General features: G+C 37.9%; 1 protein-coding gene across 9 annotated transcripts in view; it reads left to right on the top strand.

The window, feature by feature from the left end:
* CASK (calcium/calmodulin dependent serine protein kinase) overlaps nt 1-15211 on the top strand; it is a 410968-nt gene that overhangs the window by 164332 nt on the left and 231425 nt on the right. The gene's annotated exons all lie outside the window — the stretch shown is intronic.

Genomic DNA, 15211 nt, shown 5'->3' with positions numbered 1-15211 from the left:
TGTAGGGTGAATGCCAGTGAGGAGAAAAGGATGCTATCAAAGTTGAGAACTTGGGTAATTGGAAGCGTGGTGGTGCCTTGAACAATAATAGAGAAATTCAGAGGAGGAGTAGTTGGGGGGCAGGATACAAGGTGTTCTGTTTTGGACATCTTGAATTTGAGATGTGTAGGGAACATTTAGTTTTAAATGTCCAATAAGCAGTTGATGATTCAAAAGCAGCACTCAGGAGAAAGATTAGGTTTGGCTTCGCATATCTAGAAATTATCTACGTAGAGATAAACTGAATAGTTGGAAGCTAAGGAGCTTACTGAGAGAGTATAGAGAAACAAAAAAAGGGCCCAGAGCATCAACTTCCAAAGTAGTAGATGTGAGAGTCAGAGGGGAAGGAGGAAGAGAACCAAGAGAGGGAAATAGTAAAGGTAAGCAAGGAATATTCCCGCTCACACAGTGGGACCAATAGGTTGAGTGGTATGAGACAAGGTAGTACTGGAAAAGATGTCTAGGGATGCATTGTTATCTAGAGGTACTAGGTCTTAGGAATTACAGGAAGCTGGGAGGATCTAGAAAGGAAGAGGTCTAAAATGAAAGGAAGTTAGTTGATAGAGAGATACAGATATATAGATGAAACATACACACAAAACAAGAATTTCAGAGTGCATAGTGGAATGGAGTGGGTAGGTCTGTAGTTGGACGTTGGCCTGGTAAGAGTTGAAGGTGATAGGAATGACGGTGTAGATAACTGGATTTGGGGAGAGGGGGGTTATTCAAATGTTGTGGGATCACTGGGAGATAAAGAGAGGGTGACAGTATGTTAACCGTAAGGGAATGATTCCAGATAAAGTATCAATGGATTGGAGTAGGACTCATGAGGAATTGAGATGATTAGTAGGTTCAGGGACTCCTGGTGGTGAGGGGGTTCCCTTGAGGAGTTGGCAGCAGATATGAACAGGGCACAATGGTTTGCCTTTCTTTGTGTCCTCAATGCTTAGCTGTCGTGACAATTTAGATTTGAAGATCTTTCCCACCCATTCAAAGGCCATGTGACCTGCTTGCTGTAACAGGAAGCCTAAGTCACATGTGGTGGGAGGAGCTTGCTGAGAGGAAAAGGAAACTGTGTCACAGCAAGTGCGGAGAAAGCAGTTAGAGCCGAGGGAGAGAGCAGACGTAGGCTGTGCTGTGCTGTGAGTTTGTTGGTGGCAAGGCCCCAGCAGGGGGTGGGAAGGTGGGAAGGGATGGAGTGGTTCTCTGCTGCGGTGTGGTGTATTGAATTCTTCCCTGCTGTGATGAATTAGACTTATTGGTTTGGGGATCTGATTCTTTGGTGTCTGAATAAATGGTTTACTACTTCTACCTTCTTTATGGAGAGTCTCTTATATTTTATGATACTGAACCATGTAGGCATATGGACAGTTATCGTCTATGTTGTGTTTATTGCCCTGCTAATACATTAGCTCGCTGCCAGGAATATATAGGAAGGAAGCACTTAATATAACGCTTGTGTTTCTGTGCCTCTGGAAGCCCCCCTGTGTGTTAAGAAATGGGTATGTACTTGGGTCTATGGAAGCATGAACTCTTTCTAGCAAGAGAATGATCAGGAAGTGGTATATCAGGGCATTAGGAAACCCAGGAGCCAAGACTAGGATGGGTAACAGATCTTGGTGGTATGGTTTCCTCTGGCCTCTGGGAGCCTAACAAGGAGACAGGAAAATGTGCTTTGTCCCAGAGGAAAATCTTACTTAGCAGCAAACATGAGCAGGGCTTGCCACTGTTATGTCCCTGGAGCCTGTGGGAGCTTTGTGAAGAAGGAGTTGGTTGTGTTTCTGGGTATCTCTGAACCTCAATTTACTCAATTGTAAAATGAGGGAATTGGAGTAGATGACCATTAAAATCTCTTTCATTTTTGATGTTTTAATTTTCTACTGGTCCATAGTTTTATTCTCAGAGAAAACTTGATTAGTATCATTGTTTAAAGTATTATTAAAATGTTATTACAGTTTAATGTAATATATTTGCAAGTAATTCTTATGAATCGTAGTTTGGGGGGCAAATTAAGAAAAATTCATACTTAATATTAAAATTTCATTGTGTTTGCTGTTTATATAGCAGGTTAATTTTAGCTCCCATTTTTGGGAGCAGGTGGCACGTTTAGGATTTCATATAACTAATTTTTTAAATGTTGTGTTTGCTATAATTAAATTGCTTGGGTTTTCATACATTGAGAATTCATTAAAGTTCAGTTTTTACCAGGGAAATACTTTTTATGTCAATCCAAATCAATTGAAATTACATTTTTAAAAAGACTTCTGAATTAGTTAATACTACATATTAGGGATGCTTTTCATAAATACTAATAATAAAATATATCCTAGCAGAGTTAGTGACAAGAAACCTAGAAGTGAGTCATTAGCTTAACTTAATAGTTTCTGAAAAGTGTTTAGAAATGAAATAGCATGTGGGCAGCAGCGGCACCTTTTAGAACTCTTAGTCCACAGATGGTAAGGGGGTCAAACAACTGGTCAGAAGGAGATTGCAGGGACCCCTTTGTACAGGGCACTTGGTACAGGACTCTTACATTGCCCATACATAGATGTAGGTTGCAATCCCAGAGTGAGGAGGAGCATTTAGCACACCAGAGCTTGTGGCCACAGGAGAGTGGGGACCCTGGTCACACTTGCCGGGCAGAAAAGAATGTTTGTGGTCACTCACAGATGAGAACGCAGACCAGGAGAGTAGTAAACACACCTCTCCATAGATCACCACCTTGGAAGAACTTAAAGCTTACAGACTCCCCCAGAACTAGCTCTGAAAACAATTGCACGAAAAACCTGAAGCTTGGGACAGTGCCCCTTCAACTCCAGCAAAAAAATAGATCCTAACCATAGTAAGTTACTTTGGTGACAAGGAAGATGAAAACAAAAACTCAAAACTGCTACATCCAAAAACTCAAAAGTATGAATTGGTTTCAGGCCCCAAAAGAATTCCTGGAAGCACTCAAAAGGGTTATTTTCAAAATCAGATAAGAGAGGTAGAGGGAAAAATTGGAAAAATAAATGGGTGATGCAAGAAAATCATGAAAAAAGATTTAACAGCTTGGTAAAGGAGGCGTATGTACACACGTGCACGCGCGTGCGCGCGCACACACACACACACACACACACACACCCCTGAAGAACAGAATAGGCCAAATGGTAAAAGAGGCACAAAAATTCACAGAAGAGAATTGGCCACATGGAAAAAAGATGTACAGAAATTCACTGAAGAAAAAAATACTCCTTAAAAACAAAATGGAAAAGGAGATACAAAAACTCACTGAAGAAAATAATTCCTTAAAAAATAGAATTGGGCAAATGGAAGCTAATGATGCCATGAGATATCAAGAAACAATAAAACAAAATTAAAAGAATGAACTGACTTGGAAAATAGATCCAAGAGAGATCATTTAAGAAATATTGGACTACCTGAAAGCCATGCTCAAAAACCAAAAACCCTACACATCGTCTTCCAAGAAATTATCAAGGAAAACTGCCCCAATATTCTAGAGCCATAGGGTAAAATAGAAATTGAAAGAATCCACCAATCACATCCTGAAAGAGATTCCAAAAGGAAAATTCCCAGGAATATTATAGCCAAATTCTAGAACCCCCAGGTCAAGGAGAAAATAGTACAAGCAGCCAGCCAGAAAGGAACAATTTATTATAACATTATGAAGCCACTGTCAGGATAACAGAAAATTTATCAGTGTCTACATTAAAGGATCTGAGGGCTTGGAATATGATATTCTGGAAGGCAAAAGAACAAGGATTACAACGAAAAATCACTTACCCAGCAAAACTAATTATGATCCTTCAAGGGGGAAAAGCATTCCTGATGAAAAGACTAGAACTGAATAGAAAATTTGACTTTCAGATACAAGACTCAAGAGAAGCATTAAAAGGTAAATGAGAAAGAGAAATCTTAAGTTATTTACTAAGGTCGAACTGTTTATATTCCTATGTGGGAAGAACTTTTCTTGTTATTAGGGCAGTTGGAAGAAATATACATAGATAGAGGGCACAGTGTGAGCTGAAAATGATGGGATGATTATCCTTTTTATTTTCTTAAATTAAGGGATGAGAAAGAGGAATGCACTGTGAGAAAGAGAAATGGAGAGGTAGAATGAGGTAAATTATCTCACATAAAAGAGGCACAAAAGAGCTTTTACAGTGGAGAGAAAGACAGGGGAGGTAGGCAGGAACACTTGAACCTTACTCATATTGGAATTGGCTCAAAGAGGCAGTAATATACACACTCAGTTGGGTATAGAAATCTATCTTACCCTACGGGAACATAGGAGGGAAAGAGGATAAGACAAGACAGGGGCTGATAGAAGGGGGGGGGTGCGTGGATTGAGGGAGGCAGTAGTCAGAAGCAAAACACTTTTGAGAATGGACAGGGTGAAAAGGGAGAGAGAGTAGGATAAACAGGGAAATAGAATGGAAGGAAATACAGTTAGTAATCATAACTACGAAAAATATTTTACAGTTTTCCTAATAAAGGCCTAATTGATCAAATTATATAGAAAAATGAGTCAAATTCATAAGAATGCAGGTCATTAAATAGTGAAAGGATTGAATAGGCAGTTTTCAGATAATGTAATCAAAGCTATCTATCATCATATGGGAAAAAATGCTTTAAATCACTATTGATTAGAAAAATGCAAATTAAAACAACTCTAAGATACTACCCCACACCTGTCAGGTTGGCTAATATGAAAAGGAAAATGATCAACGTTGGAGGGAACATGGGGAGATTGAGACATTATAACACTGTTGGTGGAGCTGTGAACTGATTCAACCATTTTGGAGAGTAATTTGTAACTATGCCCAAAGGGCTATAAAACTGCATACCCTTTGACCTAGCAATACCTCTACTAGGTCTTTATCCCAAAGAATTAAAAAATAAAAAAGGCAAAGGAACTACGTGTATGCAAATATTTATGACAGCTCTTTTAGTGGTGACAAAGAATTGGAAACTGAAGGGATGCCCATAAATTGGGGAATGGCTGAACAAGTTGTGGTATATGATTGTGATGGAATATTATTGTGGTATAAGAAATTACAAGCAGGATGCTCTCAGAAAAAACCTGGAAAGACTTAGATAAACTATTGCAAAGTGAAGTGAATGGAACCAGGAGAGCATAGTACATAGTAATAGCAATATTGTGAGATGACCAACTGTGAATAACTTCGCTATTCTCAGCAATATAGTGATCCAAGACAATTCTGAAAGACTTATGATGAAAATGCTCTCTGTCTCCAGAGAAAGAACTGATGAAGTCTGAATGTAGATTGAAGCATGTTTTTTTTTTTACTTTCTTTTTCTTTTTGGGGGGGGTGGGGTATCTGTATTTTCTTTCACAACATAACTAACGTAATATGCTTTGTGAGATTGCACATGTATAACCTATATCAAATTAATTGCCTTCTCAGTTAGTAGGAAGGGGAGAGAGAGGGAGGGAGAGAATTTGGAACTCAATTCTTTAAAAAAAAAACATTAAAATTGTTTTTACATGTAATTGGGAAAAAATAAAATAATTTGTTTTTGAAAAATAAATGAAATAGTGTGGTAAATGCTTTGTTTTGCCATTGTACCATTTGGACTTTCTTTAATAGTTGGCTTTGTCCCATAAATAGCTATGAAAAAGCATGGAAAAAATCTGAACAGTACAAATTTCCAAAGAAAGTGAAAAGTGATACTAATCCAAATTTTCATACTTTCATTTGTATGTACTTCCACCTGCTGGTTAGGTGAGTGTTTAAAACAGATATCCTGCTATAAGAGAATGCTTTTCTTACTCTCTCTCTCTCTCTCTCTCTCTCTCTCTCTCTCTCTCTCTCTCTCTCTCTCTTCCCCCCCCCCTCCCTCCCTCCCTCCCTTCCCCCTCTCCCTTCCCCCCCCCTCTCTCTCCCTCTCCCCCTCTGTGTGTGTGTGTGTGTCTCTCTCTGTCTCTCAACTTTATTCAGGGACCAACTTTATTCAGGGACCAACAATCAAGTAATCACTTGTATATCATTAGGATCCCCTCCTTATTCTTCTGCATTGCTTTGAAAAAAGAAATAAGGGATAGAGAAAAATAATTGAAATTTAGATTGGTTCATTTTGCTATGTGATTGAAGTTCTGAGAAAGAGTTTGTGGAAAAGGTTGAAACTCTTGGCCAAGATGTGAAATTTGGATTTTGACACGTTTCCTTATGTTTTGTCCATATCTCCTTTGAGCACAGAGTATCAACAACTGATCACATTTCTGTTTGCTATTCATACTATTGAGAGGCAATTGAAGAGCAGTGAAACATTTATCATTGATTGATAAGTAAGATAGACCTATGAGGTCTTCTAATCCAACTCTCTAATTTTATGGATGAGAAAACAGGCTCCTCAGTTAAAGTGGTTAAGATGTTAAATGACTTGGCTGAGCTAACATGATAAGTAGAATAACAAGGATTAGAACTCAGGGACTTTGATATGAAATCTAATGGTCTTTCTTTTATGTTTTATTAATGTTCTCTTTAAAAATTATTTATTTTGACTTTTTTAAAATTTTGAGTTCCAAATGATCTCCCTCCCTCCCAGCTACTCTCCATGGGAAGGCAAACAATATATCAGTTATACATGTGAAATTAGGCAGAATCATATTTCCATATTAGCCATATTTCAAAAAAAAGCAATAAAATAAAATGAGAAAATTATACTTCAGTTTTTACTCAAAATTCATCAATTCTTTCAGGAGGTAGATAGCATTTTTTCATCATATATCCTTTGGAATTGTCTTGGATCAGTGTATTGATCAGAGTAGCAAAGTCTTTCACATTTGATCATTATTATAACATTGCTGTTACTGTGCACAATGACTCCCCAATTCTTCTCACTTCACTTTGTATCATATAGGTCTTGACATGTTTTTTCCAACCCCACTCTCCTCATAATTTCTTATAGCACAATAGTACTCCATCACAATCATATGCTACAACTTGTTCATCCTTCTCCCAGTTGATGGGCATGCCCTCAATTTCCAGTTTTTTTAGCTGCCACAAAAAGAACTGCTATAAATATTTTTGTACATATAGGTCCTTTTCCTTTTATCTCTTTGGGATAAAGTGGAGCAGTGGTATTGCTGGGTGAAAGGGTGTGAATAATTTTATAGCCCTTTGGGCAGTAGTTCCAAATTGTTCTCTAGAATGGTTGGACCAGTCCACAACTTCACCATAGTTTATCAGTGTACCTATTTTTCCCTCTTCCTCTCCAGCATTTGTCCTTCTATCTCTTTTGCCAAGCTGTTAATTTTTCTTTTCATAATTTTCTTGCATCATTCTCATTTCTTTTCTCAATTTTTCCTCTACTACTCTTACTTCTTTAGTTACCTCTTCCAGGAATTCTTGTTGGACTTGGGTCCAATTAGTATTTTCTTGAGGCTTTGGTTGTTGGGGTTTTCACATTGTTGCCTTCTTCTATGTCTTAGTCTTTCCCGCCACTGTAGTAGCTTTTTATGGTTAAGTTCTGTTTTGTTGTTTGCTTATTTTTCCATCCTACTTCTTGACTTTGAACTTCATGTTAAAGTTTGGTCCTGTTCACCTTGGAATGGGGAGGCACTGTCCCAAACTTGAGGCATTTTTGTGCTGCTCTTGTTTTCAGAGCTAGTTCTAGGAGTCTGCAAGTTTTTGGTGCTTCTTAGTTGGTGTGTTCTGGGGAGAGGTGTGTTCACTGCTCTCCTGGTTTTTGCTCTGGTCTTTACCCAGGAAGGATGCCCTGCTGCCCTACAGCCTCAGGTGCTGGAGCACTCCTCCCTACTCTGGAACTACAACCAAGAACTGCTTATTGGCAGTAGAGTTGCCAATCAGCATGAGCTGCACACAAAGGGTCCCCTGTAATCTCTTTCTGATCTGTTGCCTGACTACCTTACTGTCTCTGGGCTGAGAATTCCCAAAGTGGGTCTTGGATGGCCTCTAGTCTGGTGCCACCTCCTGAGTTGTCTTAGTCTGCAAAAAAATGTTTCACTGTGATCTTTTGTTGGCTCTGCTGCTCCAAAATTTGATTTGAGAAGTTATTTTGAAGTTGTTTAGAGGGGAGTGGCAGGAGAGTTCATTTGGGCCTGCAGTAAGTAATACCTGAGTTCAAATCCAGCATTAGACACTACCTGTGTAACCCTGGGTGCAAGTCACATACCCTCTGTCTTCTTCATGGTATACAATACCCCATCCTGGAAGACATTCTTAATGGCTCCTCTATTGTTGGATTGTTTTGTTGTTTTAACCCCATGGGTTTCTTTCACTTTCTGGGTATTTTCCCCTCTTTTGAGAAAGTGTATTTGCTTACTTGTCCTTTCCTTGGTACGGAGGTATTTGTTCTGGTAGGAAAACATCGAATACCTCTTTTTAAAAGTATTTGGCTCAGATTTTCAAAGTATTTCACCCTGGGTTTCATCTTGAGCTACTTTTTTTTTTTTTGGAGTACATTATTGCATTTCTTTCTCTGGTTTCAGAATAATTTTATGTTATCTTAATTTCCTTCCTTTTATTTTTGAAGATCTTTCTTCTGGTCATGTGTAGAAATTGTTTTTTGTCACTGCACAATTTAACCAAAATATGTAAAATTTGACTAATTTGTGTCTTAGAGTTTTCAGCATAGGATTTTTGTCTTTGTTTTCCTGGAGGCAGTCTATAGTTTATTTTGATTGGTACTTTGATATGTTGAGAAATTCTAGGTATTTTTCTTGTATTTCTTGTGTTATGGTGTTTAGGTTTTGTTGACTTGTGTTCTTTAGAATGATCTATGAACTTCTACAAAGTTCTCTGTCTCTACATTCTGCCTCGAGATTAGTGGATTTTGCTGATTTGGAGATTGCATGTTCTTTTAGTGCTACTGCATTTTGCTACTTTTTCCAGATTGTCTTTTGCTTCTGCATATTTGTATTCTCAACCAGTTGTTCTCTCATTCACGTCTTTGGAGAGAATTGCCATCATGGATTTAAGTTTTTCTGTTCTACCAATTACTTCTGCTGTGTGTAGGCTTTAAGTTCTGCTTTCATGATTTTTACTGCCTCACCAGAGGCAGCTGATTTTGCAGAGTGCTGAGCCTCGAGTCAGGCAGACCTCAGACACTTGCTAGCTGTGTAACCCTGGGTACAAGTCATTTACCTTTTCTCTGCTCCAGTTTCCTCAATGTAAAATTGCAGTGATTGCACGCACCTCACGACTTGTTATTCAGTCATATCCAGCTCTTCATGACCCTGTGGACCATAGCACATCAATACTGTCCGTGGGGTTTTCTTGGCAAAGATTCTGGAATAGTTTGCTGTTTCCTTCTCCAGTGGATAAAGGCAAGTACCTAGGGTAACACAGCTGGTATGTGTCTTAGGCTGAATTTGAACTCAAGTCTTCCTGACTCTAGGCCCAGCTATTTGTTCACTGAGCCATCTCACTGCCTCACAACATTGAGGATCAAATAAGATAATTTTTGTAAAAGCACTTAGTACAGTACCTGGCACATAGTAGGCACTATATAAAAATTCTTTGTCTTCCATCCCTTATTTCTCTTTTGAACTATTCAGGAACATCCTGCCATGTTCCATGATCTCTTGGGAATCCACAGGGTTAATGAAATTTCAGAGAGGTAGATGAGAAAACCTGGCACAAGTTGAAATTTGGATGATTAACTCGGCACATTATTATACACAGATTAGGCTTTTGTGCAAGCTTCAGAATTGTCTCTCCTTTAAATAGTTGCAATTCCTATCACAGAACATCACATCCCATCACAGATCCACACAGGAAGACTACATTGGAAGATCTGAAAGAAAATGTTTAAAAGGAGAACAATTATTCTTAAAGAGGACTACATTTGTACACTATATAAAAGCACGCAATCCAAAGTAAGGGATATAGTAGAGTATTTGTACTGAGTCAAGGACATGGATTCTGGTTCCTGCTGTGTCTTTTGCTATCTTGTGAACTTTTAACAAGTCATAACCAGAGTCTCACCTGTATGATAAAGGGCAAATACATTCTGAGAGTTGTGAGAATCAAACGACTTACCTGATTTATGAATGGAGCTAGATTCTAACACAGGGTTAAATGTAGAACATGCCACCCTGTAACTAGGAATGGAAAGAACACTTTGTATTAAAAATATATTCCAAAGGTGTTGCAGCATCTTATCTAGTCATGGTGGTTACTTCTTGAATACATGGTGATTCTACACAGATGGGCTTCTGTTTGTATACTCCCAAGTTTCAAAGAAAGCTCAATTACAGAGGGTACCCCCCCCCCTCCAAAAAAAGGCATGCCTGTTTTATCTCTTGGTAACTTCATCTTGTCAGTTCCTCTTGGCTTTAATTATTATCTCTGTGGCAGTGACTTCCAGGTCTGTTTATCTAGCCAGTTTCTCTCCTGACCTAATTTCAGGCCAGCTCTCACCATCATTGAGGAGCAAAATCATTGTAGAGAGGAAACAAGCCTCCTTCATCACCACCAGCAACAACTACTGATCAACTGCCACCCACAGTCAGGACCACTGAAGATGACAGCATCTCCCAAACCAGCCCAAGTAGCCATCATTCTGAGAAGCAACCCCAGCAGAGATACAGCCTGGCAACTGCTACTGCAGGTGCTGCAGACACAGCTACTCAAGACTCAGGAAGTTCTTGCCTACCCAAGAACTGTCAAATGGCAGTAAAATCTTTTGCATTTTATTGGCAGTTGGCATTGTCAATGGTTCAACATCAGAAACTGATATGATTTTATCTGTGGAAATGATATTGAAGGATGAAAATTGCCATTTGCTTTGCTTCTGGACCATAAGTACCATAGGAATTTTCTATTTGACTTGTAGTTGAATCCTTCCTTATGTGTTATCTTACCCAAAAGAATGTGAGCTCTTTGGAAGCAGAGACTGTTCTGTTTTTATATGTGCTTTGCAGATAGTAAATATTTATTTATTCATTCATCATTTATTTGTGGTCCCCAAGTGTCTCATTGGTTCAAAACCTGAACCTGAATCAATCAACCAACCAGAATTATCGCTCTCTAGAATACCTTAAAATCATTCCACAAAATCCACTTTAACAGGGAACTAGACAGGACTGTGGTAAAATTACCTTACTCATTCCCTTTCCCTTCGTGCCCCTTGTCCATCCAGATCCTCTCGGAGAGACTGAAAAGGTCCAGAAGGAATTAGGGCTGGGTGGAATTTGGTGGCCTTTGCACTACTTCCTTTTAGAAGCCAAATTACTTTATTTCCATACTGGTATTTTCCTCATTCTAAGCTCACTTCTCAAAAAGTTTCAGCTCAATCTATTGGATGATTCCCTTGTGAGAATGTTTCTTATTTTTTAATAGAATCAGTGGGAAAATGAAGATTTATAATTTACTTTATTGCCAGCTTTCCTATGATACTTTATTTCTGCAAAATGAATTGCATTTCCCCCCTCAGGTTAACATGCATATGACATAAAACCTATGTCCTTACTGTGAAATGAAAATTAAGAAAAATCTGAAAACCTCTATCAGTAGACATGTAATACAAGAAAAAAATAGTTTGTGTTATGCACACTAATAGCAAGTTATTGCTAGCCTAATACTAGAATCGAATCTCCTTTTCTCGCTTCCAGTTTTTTTCCCCATTATGTCTTTTGTATTCATTCAGAATATGCTATTTCCAATGAAGTACTCCCCAGCAAAGATTCCTTTTCCAATCCCCCCCCATATTCAAAGCAAATAGGTTCACATACTGCTTGTTCCCTACTATTAACTTCTAGACCACTTTTCTACCAACCTCTCTCAATAGCTTTTCCTCTTTTAAAACCCAGCCACTTCATTTGTACCACCATCTTCTTCATTCTGGTCTCCATCAACTATCAGTCTCCCAGAGAATCTGCCCCACTTTGTCAGTGACTTTCCATCCCATTGCCTGTCGTCATCTTCAATAAATTTAGCATCTTAGATTTAGAGAGCATGGCGTAAATGCAAGCTCAGATCGAGCCTATGTTCACATCCAGTTTCCAGCACTTCATAGCTGGTAGAGCCTTCCACTCTAACAGTTATTTTCCACGTACTTTGTATATCCTTACAACATCTCCTCTTTTTTTCCTTTTTACCATTTCCTTTATTCTTGTTTCCATCATTGACTGAGTCTCCCAGAAGCACTGCCTTTTTCATCACTGCCTTCAGGCACTGTAGTTGTCCTTTCCATCCCATGGCTTGCCATCATTCTCTATTTTAACATCTGATTGATGACCTTTATAACATCTTGTATTTCGAAAGCATGGTACAAATGAAAGATAACACTAGATTTGAAATCACATGAAGCCCCAGTGGAGCCTCCCTTTCACATGTTTATTTACATATTGTCTCCCCTATTAGAATGAGCTTTTTGAGGGCAGAGACTTTTGGCCTTTATTTGTATCCCTAGGGCTTAGCACAGTGCCTGCCATAGAATAAGTGCTTAATACATGCTTATTGACTGACCAGACAACTCCCTACTTGATAAGAACTGTGGGAAAACCGAGAAACAATCTATCAGAAGTTAGATTTAGACCAATGTGTACTATGTTCCATATTAAATTTAAAATAGTGACCTGAATCTTAAAGATCATTCAGTTTTAAGGAAATTTAAAAAGAAACAGTTAATTTTCCTTTTTCAGCTTAGGGTAGGGAGTAGATTCTTAAAAAGACAGGGGTTAGAGATAATTATAAAATATAAACTACATAACTTGTATTACATGACATTGAAAAGGTTTTGTATGGACAAAATTAATACATATAGGATAAGAAGAGAAGTACTCAACTGTGGAAAGTCTTTGTATCCAATATCTCTTAAGACTATTATGTCTAAGTTATATAGAAAACTCAAAGACATATTGTAAGACCAAAAGCTATTCTCCAATTAGTAAGTGGTCAAAGGATATGAATAGAAAGCTAGAAAAACAAAAAATATATAAATTAAAATTTTATTTAAAAAAATGTAAACTCATCAAGGGCAGGGATGGTTTTCACTTTTTGTTTGTGTCTCCAGAATTTACAATGGTGTGCAAATTACTTGCAATAAGCAATAATTTTGATGTGTTTTTATTTTGTGACAGCTGTGGTCACATTTATTGCTTCTACTAACATAAAAAATGTCTCAGAACATCTGGTCTTAAACAATGAAATCCTGTTGAATTGGTTTCTTCATCGTTAGTTAATTTTCTGTAAGCTTTGTAATGTATTTTGTCCCAAAACATGTTTTATTGCTCCTTTTGGTTGTGTTTTTAAGAATGGCTATTACTTAAAGGAAACTGCAAGAATCACAGACCTTAAAAGAGTGCATTTCAGTGACTACTAGAGATATTGCCAGAACTATTGTTCTTTAGTAGTCAAGCATTTCAAAGATCATTCAAGCCCACCTTGAAACACACTCAGGACAAATATTAGCATTGTCAAAACGAGAAAGTGCGAAGAATTGTTAAATGATTGTTGCAAAAGTCTAATCCTTAGAAAACAAGCAAGGACCTTCAAAAGGATGGAGCAGTTGAGTTATTTCCTCCAAAATGTGACATAAGCTTTTTGAAACTGAAACAAAATAGTTAAAACACCAGGGGTTGTTTTTTTTTTTTTTTTAATGGACCTGGTAGCTATTGCTATGAAGAAAGGCAATTCTCATCATGGTTATGTCCAGTAAGTAAATAACTACTGTTAACATAAAGAAAAAATGTTTGTTGTGTAAATATAATATGAAGATTGGAATCTTGATGATTAGAAAAAAAATTTCATGATGAGACTCAGTTTTTCATTTAAGGATACACCAAAACTGTGGTCAGAAGAACTTCATATTTGCCACTAAAATCTTGGCATCTTCATTAGGTTGTAGGACATCCAACCCAGAAATGTTTGTTGTTGTTTAGTTGTATCCAGTTCTTCATGACCTCATGGATCATACTGTCCGTTGGGTTTTCTTGGCAAAAATGCTTAAGTAGTTTGCTGTTCGCCAGCTTATTTTACAGATGAGGAAACTGAGGCAAACATGATTAAGTGAGTTGCCATGCGTCGCACAACTACTAACTGGCTAAGGCTAGATTTGATCTTAGGTCTTCCTGACTCCAGGCCTAGCACTCTGTCCACTGACCCACCTAACTGCCTCATCAAAAATCTTTTGGATATCTTCTTACTTCCTGTAGGCCTGCTTGTCTTGTATTTATCAAGAGAGCAATGAATCTTGCCAGTATAGTAATATTTTGAGAAATTTTAGAGAAATTTCCAAATGGAGATGAAATACTTTGTACAATGTTACATGTCACCCAAGGTTGAGAAATGTGTTTAAGATTTGTAGATATCCTTCAGTAATCTGGGAACTTGCCTGATTTAAACTCAATTGAAAACCTATGGGTTATAAACTTTATTAGAGTTAAGCAAATGGACTGTTTGTCAAAGATGTGCCTGATATCCATGTTACAAAAGTCTGTGGTTTCATGGTGAAGTAAAGGCGTCAAAATCTTCATTTAATACCAAACCACATTAAAAAACTGTTATTGCACCAAAGGGACATTCAGCGTTAGTGTTGTTAACAGCAGCAGCTCCCATTCGTTTAGTGCCCGCTGTGCTCCACGTACTGCGCTGAGCACTTTAGATTTATCTCATTGGATCCTCACAACGAGCCTGAGAGGGAGGGGCTATTATTATGCCCATTTTACAGATGGGTAAACTGAGGCACAGATTAAGTGACTTGCCCAATGTCACACAGCTATTAAGTGTCTCAGTTTTTCCTGACCCCAGGCCTGGTGCTCTAGCCATTGCACCACCTAGCTGCCCAGTAATGAAAAGTGTTTAAAAGATGTATAAAATGATGGTTATTTGTGTAAGTGAATACATTTAATTATTTATTTATTACTTTATTCCAGTTTTTATTATTATTACTTTATTCCAGTTAATTTGTACACCACTCTCAGTGCCTAGCATGTAGTGCTTCATAGATACTTGATTGATTGTTGGGACAGGTGTGTGGTTATTGCACACAAAACTGAAAAATACTGGCTTCCCTTCCTCTAGTTACTACAGAATAGAAATTTTAAAATAAATTCATGAATTTCCTAATCATTCTTCCTAGCTACAACTTCTAATAGAATTTTTTGCCTTCATAGTGACATATTATGCTTTTAAATCCTCGGTTGTATAAAACGGGTATCATTTTATGTTTAGGATGAGAA

This window comes from Trichosurus vulpecula, chromosome 2, assembly GCF_011100635.1.
Source record: "Trichosurus vulpecula isolate mTriVul1 chromosome 2, mTriVul1.pri, whole genome shotgun sequence".
NCBI lineage: Eukaryota > Metazoa > Chordata > Mammalia > Diprotodontia > Phalangeridae > Trichosurus > Trichosurus vulpecula.
The sequence above is the reverse complement of the archived record's forward strand: the minus strand, read 5'-3'. Positions and strand labels throughout refer to the sequence as shown.